General features: G+C 36.4%; 1 protein-coding gene and 1 long non-coding RNA gene across 5 annotated transcripts in view; one reads left to right on the top strand and one right to left on the bottom strand.

Moving 5' to 3' along the window:
• The window catches only part of SOX2 (SRY-box transcription factor 2), a 592,096-nt gene that overhangs the window by 110,314 nt on the left and 468,467 nt on the right, over nucleotides 1-13,315 (bottom strand). The window contains exons 1-2 of one of the 2 annotated variants that reach the window (XM_067738155.1): nucleotides 10,507-10,844; nucleotides 10,321-10,389 (exon numbers count right to left, since the gene is read on the bottom strand). The gene's annotated coding sequence lies outside the window, so the exon portion shown is untranslated. Of the gene's footprint in view, nucleotides 1-10,320; nucleotides 10,390-10,506; nucleotides 10,845-13,315 lie in introns of those variants that run through there. The other variant, XM_067738154.1, reaches the window with a different exon arrangement.
• Nucleotides 1-13,315, top strand: part of LOC137224948 (uncharacterized) — a 226,947-nt gene that overhangs the window by 67,883 nt on the left and 145,749 nt on the right. For all 3 annotated transcript variants that reach the window (XR_010943594.1, XR_010943596.1, XR_010943595.1), the window contains exon 3: nucleotides 3,186-3,245. This is a non-coding gene — a long non-coding RNA (uncharacterized lncRNA). The remainder of the gene's footprint in view (nucleotides 1-3,185; nucleotides 3,246-13,315) is intronic.

Genomic DNA, 13,315 nt, shown 5'->3' with positions numbered 1-13,315 from the left:
CATGGACCTGACCTCAGGAGAGCAGTAGGCCGCTACAGAGTGGCAAGATCAGAGCAGGCTTCATCAGTCTCCAGGGAACCACTGCCTGTACTCATATCATAAGACCATTGCCCTTTTAGCATTAAAGGATTTGATCACTGTTAAAATGCATGTCACCTTGGAAATCATAACTATTTTTAGCTGTTATCAAGCATTTTTACCTTCATATGATAGAAGAGCAGGCTTTGGCCCGGAGGTGTGGAGGGACAGGGAAAAGGAACAGGAGTGCCAGTAAGTTGGGAAAGGTGTAAAAATGAAATAGCTAGAGCAACAGTGCCTAGCACATAATAGACACAATTTACTCAAGGCAATGCTTGGGTAAATAAAAGATAAACTGCTTTCTTCAAACTGGTTGAGGCCAGGTTTTACCTTAGGCTGTTTCTTTAGGTAGCTAGCAATCTCTGGTTGGGAAAAAGTTTACAAAGTAGGAAACAGATGGCTCCAGCTGTTTGGGGTTGATGCCAAATCTCAAGCTCACACTCTAGGACTTCACAAGGAGAACGTACAAAATGTTTTTGTTTTTCCTTTTCTACCACCATGAATTCAAGAGGATGTCCATTTACCAGGGGGAAAAGACCAGGGTGCAGGGAGATAAATTGGGAGATTGGGATTGACATATACACACTACTATATATAAAACAGATAATTAATAAGGACCTGCAGTTTAGCACAGGGAACTTTACTCAGTACTCTGTAATGACCTATATGGGAAAAGTATCTAAAGAAGAGTGGATGTATGTATACGTATAACTCATTCACTTTGCTGTACACCTGGAACTAACAACATTGTAAATCAACCATACTCTAAGAAAAATTTTAAAAAATTCAGTATCCAAAAAAGAAATATTACAAGAAGGAGTCATACCCTGTTTTCAAAGGTTCCACGTAAGCTTGAGTTTAGATGCATATGCTGGGTTCTCTTAGCTATTCCAAACATTTTTTTTCAATCAAAGAAACTCCAATAGACTTAAATTGGTCATGAGAACTAGTGATGATGTTTCAAAAAAGGACAAATATACCATGCTGGTGTCTGAATCCTAAGATTCTTTTCTATGTCTGTGAGTATAATGCTTGCTTACACATAGTAGCAAAGAACACAATTAGCATACTAATTTGATTCCCTACCTAAAGAATGAAAGATTCCTTTGACACAGACAGCTGTCCATGAATGGCTGGGGTGACCCTTGGTCAGTTTTCCATCTGTCTTAGAGTAAAAAGTCCAGACTTAGACGCATACTAGCTGTATGACCTTAGACACGTACTAGCTGTATGACCTTAGATGCGTACTAGCTGTATGACCTTGAGCAGCCTTCTTATGTTGCTTTTTCTCAGTGTCTTCCCCTGTAAAATGGAGGCACATCTAATACCTGCCTCATGGGGTGGTGGTAAGGATTAAGTTAGCACCTTGCTTGCAGTAGACATTCCATATATTTTTTTTTCCACTCTGGTCTGAATCTGTCTATTCTGAGGAAGTCTGTAGTAGGTGTAGGACTCTCTACTTCTACCTGCCTCTAAAGAGAGAAGTAGAGAAGGGTTTTACTGAATCAATTTTAAGAGAATTCTGCAGTCATGTAGAAGTCACCACTTCCTTTTTGCCCTGGCTCCCAGGGATGTAAGGCTCCGAGGATGGCTGCACAGGGAGACAGGGAATGACTGCTGTTGGGGAATGTCTTAGGCCTATCTCCAGTGCCATTGGCAGCTCTTAGAATATCGGGTTGACAAATCTAAGTAACACCAATTATAATTGCACGACCACAGTTTCTCAAATCTCCCTGTACTGAGCTCTCTCTCCTGCCCTTTCCCCTTCCTTAGACCAGTGGGTCTTAAGCTTGGTTACACACTGTAATCACCTATGGAGCTTTAAAAAATGCAGATGCCTTGGTCCCATTCGCAGATATTCTGATTTTACTTGTCTGGGGTACAGTCTCAGTATTGGCCCTGTTAAAAGCTCTCCAGAAAACCACTGCATTTTCAAACGCTGAAAATTTCAAAATTAATTTTGTTTTCAATGTAAAGTCCAAGTTAACACATGCCAATAATACAGTTAATAAAAAGAAATTGAGTCACAGTGCATAAAATTAATTTTATAGTGTTAATAATGTTTTGGTATCTTAAGCTTATTTAAAACCGAGTTTAATGTAAACACCCTCTGACCTGCCCTGCGCCATAAATTTGAGGCTGTTGAGCCAACTTCGTGTGAAAGGTACCAGGCTGGAAGGAGTAGAGCAGTCGAATGTGGTCCTGTCATTTGCTGAAAGATTCTTAAGAGCCAGTGGTAGTTCGGAGTGCTCTCTTGCATCTCAGGTTAGCTCCAGGGATCTAAGGATCTCTTCTTTTTTAGCTCTGCCCGTTTGGCTTCTAGTTGTGCTAAACGGATATTTTTCAACCCCAGTGTCGTGAGACTCTGGTGTGTCATGAGATATGTTACAAGAAATGTGAAATAATAAGTTCTGGGGTTTAAGAATTAATTCCAGCAAACTTAAGGTTATCCTTGTAACAGCATCGTTTTCACTCACTTGCATGCCAATACCCTGTCTTGAATGGGAGAACATGGTGGAGTTACAATTACTATGGGGGACTGTCATTTGACATGAGTGTGTCCCTGTGGAACAAAGGTTGGGGTTTTGCAAAATCCAGCTTCCCAAGTCAAAGGAGTTCCTCACTGGGCCTCATTTGCAGCAGTGCATATTAATGGGGGTGGCGGGGAGAGCTGGACAAAGGGGCCTCTCTGTGTTCTGGTGCCCAGTCTCTTTTTTGGGGACAGAGAGGACCTTGATTTTTTACATTGGAGAAGGAAGGTTGTGTACAAGTTCACACCTTAAGGTATCTCTGAACTGAAAATGGAGAAGAATCTTCAGTAATTCTGCCAGTCTTTTCTCATCACAAAAATCAGTATATAAACATGTCAAATGTAAACACAATATTTTTAGGAAAAATAAGAAGAAAAGTATTATATACTTCGGGGGCTCTCCTGATAGAGTAATTGTGATCTGACAAGGAATTTTAATGTTTTCCGCTGAAGATGAAGGAACGGGGTGCTTCATTTAACATTTTCATTTGCTACCTGAACCTGCTAGTTGCATAAAAAGAGAAATTGCCAGTTAGGTAATTTAGATCAACACTTTGGTTTTTTTTTCCTTTTCAAGGTTCCTGAGCAGAAGGGAAGATGAGGCTTGGAGAAGAAAGAAGGGCTAGGGAGAAATACGGTAAGCGCTCAATAAGTGGCTGTGGGTAGTTGTCATGGTGGTGATGATAGTGTTAATAAATCTCTCCTGAGAAAGTTTTTCAAATCAGATGGAACGTACTACTTTGGTTTTTATGAGTACTGAGCTATTTTAAATATTATTTATTACCTTTGTGCTTAGAGTCGTTTTTTTTCTAGTAAGGAATTTGAATGCACGATCAAGGAAGAGGGATTTATGAAGAGCTTAGTATACCCAAATTGAAATCACCTGGATCTTGTTTTTAAATTTTCCTTGCTTACAACAAATGACTTAATTATACTTTGGTATCTTAATTTTCATTTCAACTTCTCAACTTATTAGTGAGTAATATACGTGGAGTCCCTTGAGTTAAATGGACATCCCTTGAGTTAAACAGACAAAGTGTCAAATAAATTTAAGGTTTTATTTTGCAGTACAGTCGATTAAATTGGGCAAGTAACTTAAAATACATGTTGAAGATTAGATTCCTCATGGTCGTATGGCAAATTAAGTGAAGGGCTTTCAAAAAGTGTGGATTCCTATTACTATCTTATTACTACTAAACTATTAGCCACAAAATTTCAGAAAATTCATGGATATAGCTCAAGGATGAGTTGCTTACGGAGAGAAGATCAGGAATGTTTTGGGGGTACTTCCCTAATCTTTCCGATCAGACATTGCCCTGACTTCCCGCAATACATCCGACTGGGCTGCTTCCTGAGACAAGTCTGCAAGGCCTGGTCTGACATATGTCATTTGTTGCACTACTCACGTTGAATCATGATATTTTCCTTTCCTTCCAGCTCTTGCTCTTTATTTTACACCCCTCTTTATTTCACATTGTTTTTTATTTTACACTGACCCTAGGCAATTGGTGGCAGTATATGAAATCTCAGTTTTTTATTCTGCAGATCATTTCTGGTGCTGTGGTTTTAGATCCATCACTGTTTACTGAGCTTTTATTGTCACTAGAGACAGCTTTGCATTTTAATAAAGTTTCCAGTCCTCTAGGACTCTCTCCCCTGAAACAACTCCAGCTCCCCAGGGCTGCTGAAGAGTTGAGCAGAGAGAGTAGAAGCTTTTGTGGACAGTGATGCTGATGGTAGATAACTCCAGCTGTCATTACAAGATCATCCAGATAAGGGGGGGACAATCAAGTAGGGCTTACAGTCCACTTGAGTCTTTCTGATTGTAAAACCAGCCATTTTTCAATTTAAATAATTTAAGGATTCCAGCTTCTCTATACTCTGAGGCTCATTTAGCCTCTTATTAGCTAACTGTTTTTCCAGTTCAAGAGGTGGAAGGGAAGAGTGCAGATTTTTTGTTATTGTTAATTCACAGCAGTGGGTAGTGGTGTGTAAATAAAAAATAAGCCAAACAAATGTGATGAGAAGAGAGACTAGAAATCCATACAAGTAATGATAATTGATTTTAAAAAGTTAATTAAAAGGAATAAAAAGGGACAAGTACTGCAGTGGCCTAGCATATTATCAACAGGCAAATGACAGAGAGGAGAATGAATTAGAAAATTGATTCCCAGCTAACTAGAACAAGAAACCAGATTAACACAGCTCTTAATTTTAACTTGAAAATCCCAAATTCTTTTCTGAGTCCTTTCCTCATAGTATTCTGACAATGATCTTATCTCACATTATTCCCATCAAAGAAAAGGCTGGGAGGAGCAGGAAGGAAAGAACAAAATGAAGTAGTAATTTCCCAGAGAGTTCAGCTCAGAACCAGTTTATAGAATCACCTGTGACACATCAATGACAGCAAATACAGCGAAGAAACCACAGTTTGCATAAGGTCTTCCTTTTTGCTCCCTTAGTTGTAAGCCTTTTTTTTCCTTTTAAATTTTGCAACCTTTCCTTCTTCCTAAATCTCTGTGACCAAAGGCCAGTAACCTACAGTATTTATTTTCAAGTAGTATATACAGGAGCTACCCTTCAAGTCATTGACTTCCACATAAGAAACAGGACATGAGGGAACTGTCCAGTAAGAAGGCAAGGCTCTTTCTGAACCTTTCAAGAGCATCTTTTGGTAGGACTATGTCTAACATTTTTGTGTAGGTATTCTAGGGATGGGACAGTTCTAGAGAATCATGTACTGGCTATGCCCATGGGTTTGTCTTTTCCTTTGCTTAGGAGACATCTTCTGCTCAGATGAAGACACGGATTCCCCAGCATAGAGGTCAGAGTCTGAGTGAGAAGCTTGGTTAGTTAATTAGAGAAAGTATTTCCTGACAGAGGTAGGACCCGTAGTTACCACCAACAGTTGAATCTGATTGAGGGATACTCTTTGAAGTATTAGAAAGACAATGATGACATGCAGACTGTTGAACAAACAAGGTCTTCAGCTTACACTTGAAAAAGAATTGTCTTATGTAGAAGGTAACATCTCCTTATATAGCTGGGGAGTTAAAATAGGAAGAAAGAGCAGGAAACACGGTGTTGTATTTTCTTTGTTTCCTCCCACCCTCCCTCTCTCCCTCCCTTCCTTTCTGCCTTCCTTCTTTCCTTCCTCTGCTTTCTTTTCTTCCCTTCCTTTTCTTCCCATCTCCCTCTTTCTAAACAATGGAAGCCCATCTTTGGATTATTAGAGAATTACCATAGATCTAATTGATGCATAAGTAGACCTCAGGAAAATATGGCATATTTCTATTCAAAGAACAGATTGTAAACTTCTAGATTGATGTTCTGCTTTTTTTTTTTTCCTTTCCCTCTTCTCTCATTTTAGAATTAGGGAACACAAAACAAACGTAGCCAGATAAGCTGTGAGTGCCAGAGATAGCTACAATTGCTCGTGCTTCCTGTATTTCTGTTTTCTTTTTTTTCAGACACTAGACCACTTGCTGTGATTTCTTTCCTGGATTGTAAGCTCTGTAAGATCAGGGGCTCTGCTTGATTTACTCATTACTGTACTCCTAGCATTTAGCACTGTGCCTAAAATGTTTGTTGAATTAATGGGATGTCCATTAATATCCTGTCAACAAAATGAGGATAAAGGATTGGTAAATACAAAACCAGTTAACAAAAATAGTATAAACATTACCTTACAGGTCTTTTTCTTTAATCTGCAGAAGTTCTATTAGAGAATTTCCCAAAATGTATTCAACAAAACATTGGCTCTGAAGGATAAAAATAGATTTTTAAAAAATGCAGAATAGGTGAGGAAAGTCTGTGGAAAAATGTTTAGAATACTCTATATTATACAGAATTCAAAGAGATCTTTACAGTGTGATTTCTCAGAGTTTTTCAGGTACAGATTTTCACTGTAAATTTCCTAGAGAGGGACGTAACATGCTACATTTCCAAAGATTATTTGACCATGTTACTCTTTTACTTGGCACATCTTATAGTAGTACTATTGCATAAGACACACTTTGAGAAAAGTAGCATCTTAATTCAGCTTTACTTGCTTTAATTCTCTTTCTTTTGAATTTAAGTTCTAATTAATTTCTTCCACTGTGCAAAACGCCTCCAAGCAAAAATGTGAATATAGTTAACAGAAGTGAACTTTACAATTAAAAATAGTTAAGATGGTGAATTTTATGTTCTGTTTTTTTTTTTACCACAATTAAAAGTTTAAAAATACTCCTAAAATATTACTTTACTGAATAATAGATGAATCAATATTTTACCTAAGGGCTACAACAATGCACCAAAAATTTAATGGTATTGCCAAACAAAGGGCTCGATTTTCGGCTACAACATGTTATTGTATCCTCAGTAAGTATCTTGGTTTTGAACATTGAGCTATGGATCTCTTAGTGTGTGTTTTTAGTAATACTGCTTAGGATGACTATAGAAAAAGACCTATGAATGTGTAGGGAAAGTTTATTGTAGTTTAGTAGAGTGGGTTTAAGACTAAGGTACAAGAGACTGGGTTACAAAATTGACATTGTCACTGACTCAGAGTGCCACATTAAGTAAACCCTGCTTTCCTTATCTATAAGATAGCCTCCATCAGTAATTTTTTACCTTTTCCTTCCAGCATGGTTATCCCATCCTACATGGAACTCTAATAGACACAGCAGATAAAGGCAAGAGCTAAGAGGCCACTTGGCCTCCCTTCCCCCATGGCCCTAAGTATCCCCAAAGAGCCTAAGAGCTCAAGGAAACACAGTTTGAAAATCACAAGGCTAGATAATCTTTAGAGTTTTTCCCAAGTCTTACTCCTGCCACTAGAAGTAAGACTGAGGTAGAAAAGAATGTTTGTGTCCATATTAAAGCCTGTGAACCCCTGTAATTTTATACACACTCACACAGCATTCAGCTATTACAGAATATAGAATACTGCCATACCACATGTGGCAAGCACCTTTTGAATTTCAACATATATTTTAGGTTAAAAAATAAAATAGAAAAATATTACCAGAATGTACTCTTTCCTCAGTCACTTTATGGATACATTTCAAGATATAGACTTGATGGTGAATTAAAATTGAATGCAAATATTGTCACTGAGAAGTTGCCCATTTATACAGTTTCTAAGACTCGTTTAGTTCTTAATGAGCAAGGTTTTGCTAAAAACAAAAAGTGTTAAGTACATAAATATGTGTATTCTTTTCAAAGCATGCACTATATTATGGTTAAAAAACAATACAGAAATGAATGCAAAACTATTTCAACAGAAATACTGCTTCTTGAACAGCCTTTAAAATTATGACATGTTTACTGGGAAAATATATTACTCATGACAGGGGTTACAAAAGCAATATTAACCTTCTCGAAATTTAATAGCAAAGTCAGACAGGTAAAAATCAGGACCAGACGTAGTAACATATAACTACTTTTGTTAAGATTGTATATAGGATAAAACAGATATTTAAAGCTCCATTAAGACGTGGGTAAATAAATGGTCCTTTAGAAGATTCATAACACATATGCAATGAAAACCATGATGCAGATTGTGCTAAGGATAGCATTCTTGGAAATGAAAAACCTTGTTCTTTCTTTTGCTTCTGTTATTTTGGGCACTGTTGCTTTTGCAGTTTTGTACAGGGTGTCAGACATTAAATTTACCCTTAAATATACATATATCTATTTTTTGAAGGCAGGAATTTGTTACTTTGACAAGCTACCAAACACTTTCGTTGTATTTAATGTATGACTAATGAGTTTTTGTCATCTATAATCAAAGAGGATGTTTGCTTCTGCAAAAAATATATAATTTACCCAAAACTAGCATTGATATTAAGCCAGGAACTCCATAGTAGTGGTTAAAAAAATGTGTGATGAAATATAGATGATAAAATTGCACTTACCATCAAATACAAGTTTGCTTTACAAAATAATTTTTTTCTGAAATTTATTTTGTCACTGTAGTTTTATCATATAATATGTTACTTGCCTAATAATGTAATGTTGATGTTTAAAAGAGATTCATGTTTTTAATTATTTCATTGTTTTATAACCCTAAAATATTTCATTAAAATCTCTGAGTTTTTACTTATTTTAGAGAGTGCTCTAGCTTGAGACATATTAAAAAAATAAAGGTCAAAAGTCATAAAGGATAATAGCTGATGGTTTTGATAATGCTAATTATATATTACTGAGAATAAAGGTAGAAAAGGAAATATGAACACTAAAGAAAGATAAACATCCCAATGCTGGATTAAAAAAAAATAATGAAAAAACTCTTAAAATGTCTTTGTACTTCACTGTCATAATTCAAAGACATAATGAAGCCTGAATTAAAAATGTCAGTTTCTGTGAGTGTTGATAACTTGGTTCTTTGTTGGGCAAGTCAAAATGTGTCTGTTTGATAGGCAAAAATGACAGACTAAAAATGGGAGAATTTGGATCTAAAAAAAGAAACACACACACACACACACACACACACGACTTTATAAAAGGTCCATAATGTACTTGAAGGAGAAGACCTATAGGGTAGGAGGCAATATCTTTAGGAAGTCACCGAGCAGCACTAAAAAGCAATGTCTATGGCCAATCAAAACGATTTCTGTGACTGCTGGGGCTCTTGCATCCCCGTCTTTACACTAGACTGGAAACCCTTTGTACTAATTACCAGACTGTACCAGATTTTCTGGTTCAGTTCAATCCTATAATTGACTGACAGTGATGGGCAAGGAAGGGGAAAAATTCAGGCTCACCACTGCAAGCAGAGGGTCAGAAATGGTTTCACAGAGAGCTGGTCACAGGCTGGCACTAAAAGCAGGGTTAAGCAAGCATCATCAGCACTTTCTTCTAATTCTCAGGTTAAAAAGGAAATGAGGAAGAAAAAACAACAGTCCAGGCTGTTCTCATCTTACAGACCAATTCTTAGCGTGCAACCATTTTACATAAAATGAATGGAGAATAGCTTCAAGGGTAAATGGTAATTTTAGATGTCACTGATTTTTATTTTGTTTTTGGGAAGTGGATACAGGTTTGTCTCCAGAACTCAAATAGGGTCATTTTGCTAAAGTTAAACAGTCTTTCATTTATTTACAGAAACCAGGAAAAACAATGCTGCTATTTAATTCCTAAGGCTAAAAAAATCATTAAAGTGCAAGGCTTATTTAGAAAGCCTGTGATAGGTTATGTAATCAAACTTAAGCATTTGAAAGCATCATAATTCTCACATCCTTTGTTTATAACTCACCGATTTGGATTTACTGTGTATCTTTAGTAATAAAATGGTTGCCCATGAATCTATACCTTTTAAAATAAAAGTTTGAATAATAATTTACATGAACTTATAGTTAATGCATTAAAAAAATAGAACACATTGAGCACTGGATTAAAGACTTAGTCGGCTAACCATCATTTGTTATTTGCTTAGAACTGTTCTCCACCCACTTTATTTCTAACCAAAAGAGCAACTCTAGCCTTAGCTACACTAAACATTAAAAGCGCAGGTGCCCGAATCAGGGTCAAAATGAGACTCAGGCCATTCGGTAGGCAGGTAAGAACTATGTACTATCATGTTGAGGTCAATTGACTTGAAATTTAATCACAGGTTAAGCCCCTTTTCTTTCCAGGCTAAAGAGTAAGCAACACCTGTGTGAGCAGCAGCTCACATTGCAGTTGACATAGCAGCCAGTTCAATTTTTAGTTACAAGTCAATTACTTACTGGAATAGAAAGAGAACGTTTCATTCATTCCATGGATGGTCACTTTTCCGGAGAAACCTGTCAGGCTTTCTTTCTCCAAAAGAAGAAAAGAGAAGAAAAAGTGAAAGTTAAAAATAAGTGATATGCTGCAAAAGTTCTAGAGCTAGGCCAGCACACTACAGCAGAGAAGTTGTACAAATAGCTTACCTTCCAAATACTGAACAGAGCTGTCTTGTAAATGAGGCCTATCCCAGCTGATAAGTCCTGGGACTTTCCTCATCAGAGAATCAAAACAGGTGAAATGATAATTGGTGATCTACACCTGAGAAGAGGGCCAGCTGACTATATGAAAGGAGAGAGCAAATGAGTAAACTGTCTTTCCCCAGCTACAGTCAGCCCTTGTGCAAGGGGAGTTTCAAATGCACTGGCTATAGACTTTTGTCCAAAGCTGTGGTTCTTTTTTTTTCTCTTTTTTTCTTCTTTCTTTCTTTTCTTTTCTTTCTTTCTTTCTTTTTTTTTTTTTCCTTAGTGAAGCTAGATTAGTTCATACAAAACTCAACAATACAGCACTGAAACCCATTGTTGATATTCAACATTTTTCACATAGCGGAACAGAACAGACAATACGGTATCTAGGAAACCATGGGCTGGATTACAAACTGATGATATCTCATCCTTCTGGGGGCCTGTAATCCTTTTTATTACCTACCACAGTAAAAAAAAAAATCACTGTGTGTGGGGGGAAACTCTTTCAGAATAAATCAGTAACATTGCTATTCTTAGGTAAATAGGATAAATTAAAATGAAATCTTGCTTGTAACACTAAATCCCAAAGTACCATTTGCCTTTTATGCAAGTTAATGATTTTTAAACTTATCTTAACCTTTATGTGAGCTTCCATAGGTTTAAAAAATTAAAATATTTGTAGATATTTGCTTAATAACAGTGTTCAAAATTAACTTGGACTTTCAATTTCTTATGATAAATACCTGGAAAGTTATTTATTTCAAAGTGCCCAATATTGAGACTAAGGACTGAGTACAAAGTAATTTTCATTAATTTGTTCTAAAATACATGTGTTGGGTTATTAGTATACTAATTTATTTTTTCCATTAAGAACACACTGAACTTCAAGATTAGGGGGGCATACTTACCTGATATCTAGTAAATTTTTTAAAACTTTTTTTAACCCCATGTCTTTTAATTTTTCATTTTTTAAAATGCATTTCCTGATTATGTTTAACTGCAAAGCCATTCTTTGCAAGGAATTTATGCCTATTAACCTTTTTGAAAATCTGGTCCAATCCCTTTTTAAGATGCAATCCAGTTCCCATACTTTTCTTGAGCCTCCAAATGGTCTAGGTAGCCACAGAAGTGATTGTTCCTACCAGTTTTCTTTTCATCACTTCTGCAATTGACCAATTGACAACTGATTGATGGTTATCTTTTCACTTCAACAATGAAAGAAATTACCATCACTATAGCTATGTACAGTAAATGCCTCCAGAGTAAATTACATGATTCTAAAATTCTCCTTAGCTCACTTAGTAAAACATCAACACAAAAAAGTTTCTTTTTGCGCCTCCCTTCCTGTACGTAGATTTGGCCTTTTCTGTCAGCTGCAAAAAAAGAACTTGACAGCTTCTTTAAAAAGAGGAGTATAAAGGAACTTGAATAAAGGATGGCACTGGGCCTGTCTCAAGCAAGTGGCCATTCTTTGCACTTGGAAAAAAATTAGGCGTGTGAGCACAGATAAGCCCTATAAGAATACTCTAAAGACTATTCCCAGTGACCTTGAGATTCTCTTTCCTTCTGTAACCATTCCTGAACATCAGGCTGACAACATAGATTCTGAACACGAATCTCCAACTTATTTTGAGTAGGTGTTATTTCTCATTGAAAAGAAAACATCCTTAAAATTTTAAACTCCCTTACTACACTGCAAAGACGACCTTGCTCTTTCTAAAAGTGCTCAAACAAGTGCTATTATGCAAGTGTCACATTCATCCATTATGATATGTTGATGGACAAGGGCTTTAAATTCCACCACCAAATCTAAACTTACTGTAAATGTGTATTTTATTTCTCACATCAAAGTCCTGAATCCTGTCAAGGAAAGGTATTCAAACTTTTTTTTCTATCCCAATTAATTAATTAATTTTTTTTGATGAAGTAAATATGCTGCTATGAAAGATGGGACTGATTTACTCTCTTATTCTGCTCCCACCCCTCTCTAAGACCATGTTTTCAAAGTAAAAAACACACCCAAACAGACAGGAAACACGATTTCTCACTATTTCCCTTGATGTCTTAGATCCATAAAATTTGTTCTACTGAATAATACAAGGTAAACTGAACTAGAGTTTTATTGTCTAGAATGACTGGGCACTGTTTGGAACTTCTTCCACTCTATCACTGTTAGGAAGTTAAATAGCAATAAAGGAAAGTAGATTCCTTTATTCACTGCCAACTCCACCTAGGACTTGGGCTAGTGTTCTGATAATTCTGGCTTCAGATATTTAATCAAACAATAAGATTTTATTAAATGCTGACTTTATGTCCTTTATAGTGGTAAGCTCCACAATGTGTAAGAAACATGAGATAAGATCTTGCCCAGCAGAAATGGATAATTTATTTGGAGAAATGAGATATACAGGAGGAAATAGCTGCTGAATGAAACATAATGTACACATTATATAGATAACACATATATGACAGCATTAGATATTGTCACGTGATACTTGGCATATTGACAGCACTAAATAAATTTTGTTTACTAAAAAAACAATTTATCATCTTCCCTGTTACCTTTGCTATATTTGTCGATGATATTATTATTCAAATATCCCAGATAAAATTCATGAAATGTCACTTTTATTTCTTTACCTTTGCTCTCCAAAGACCTGCGTACTAGTCTAGATCTATAGCAGGTCATACCAGCGTTAACAAAACTGCTTTCGACATGATCTGATCTGCCATCTTTAGCCACAACGTCACTGTTGAAATAACCTTTCTC

The sequence above is a fragment of the Pseudorca crassidens genome, chromosome 5, assembly GCF_039906515.1.
Source record: "Pseudorca crassidens isolate mPseCra1 chromosome 5, mPseCra1.hap1, whole genome shotgun sequence".
Classification (NCBI taxonomy): Eukaryota; Metazoa; Chordata; class Mammalia; order Artiodactyla; family Delphinidae; genus Pseudorca; species Pseudorca crassidens.
This window is presented reverse-complemented; position numbering and strand designations above follow the sequence as displayed.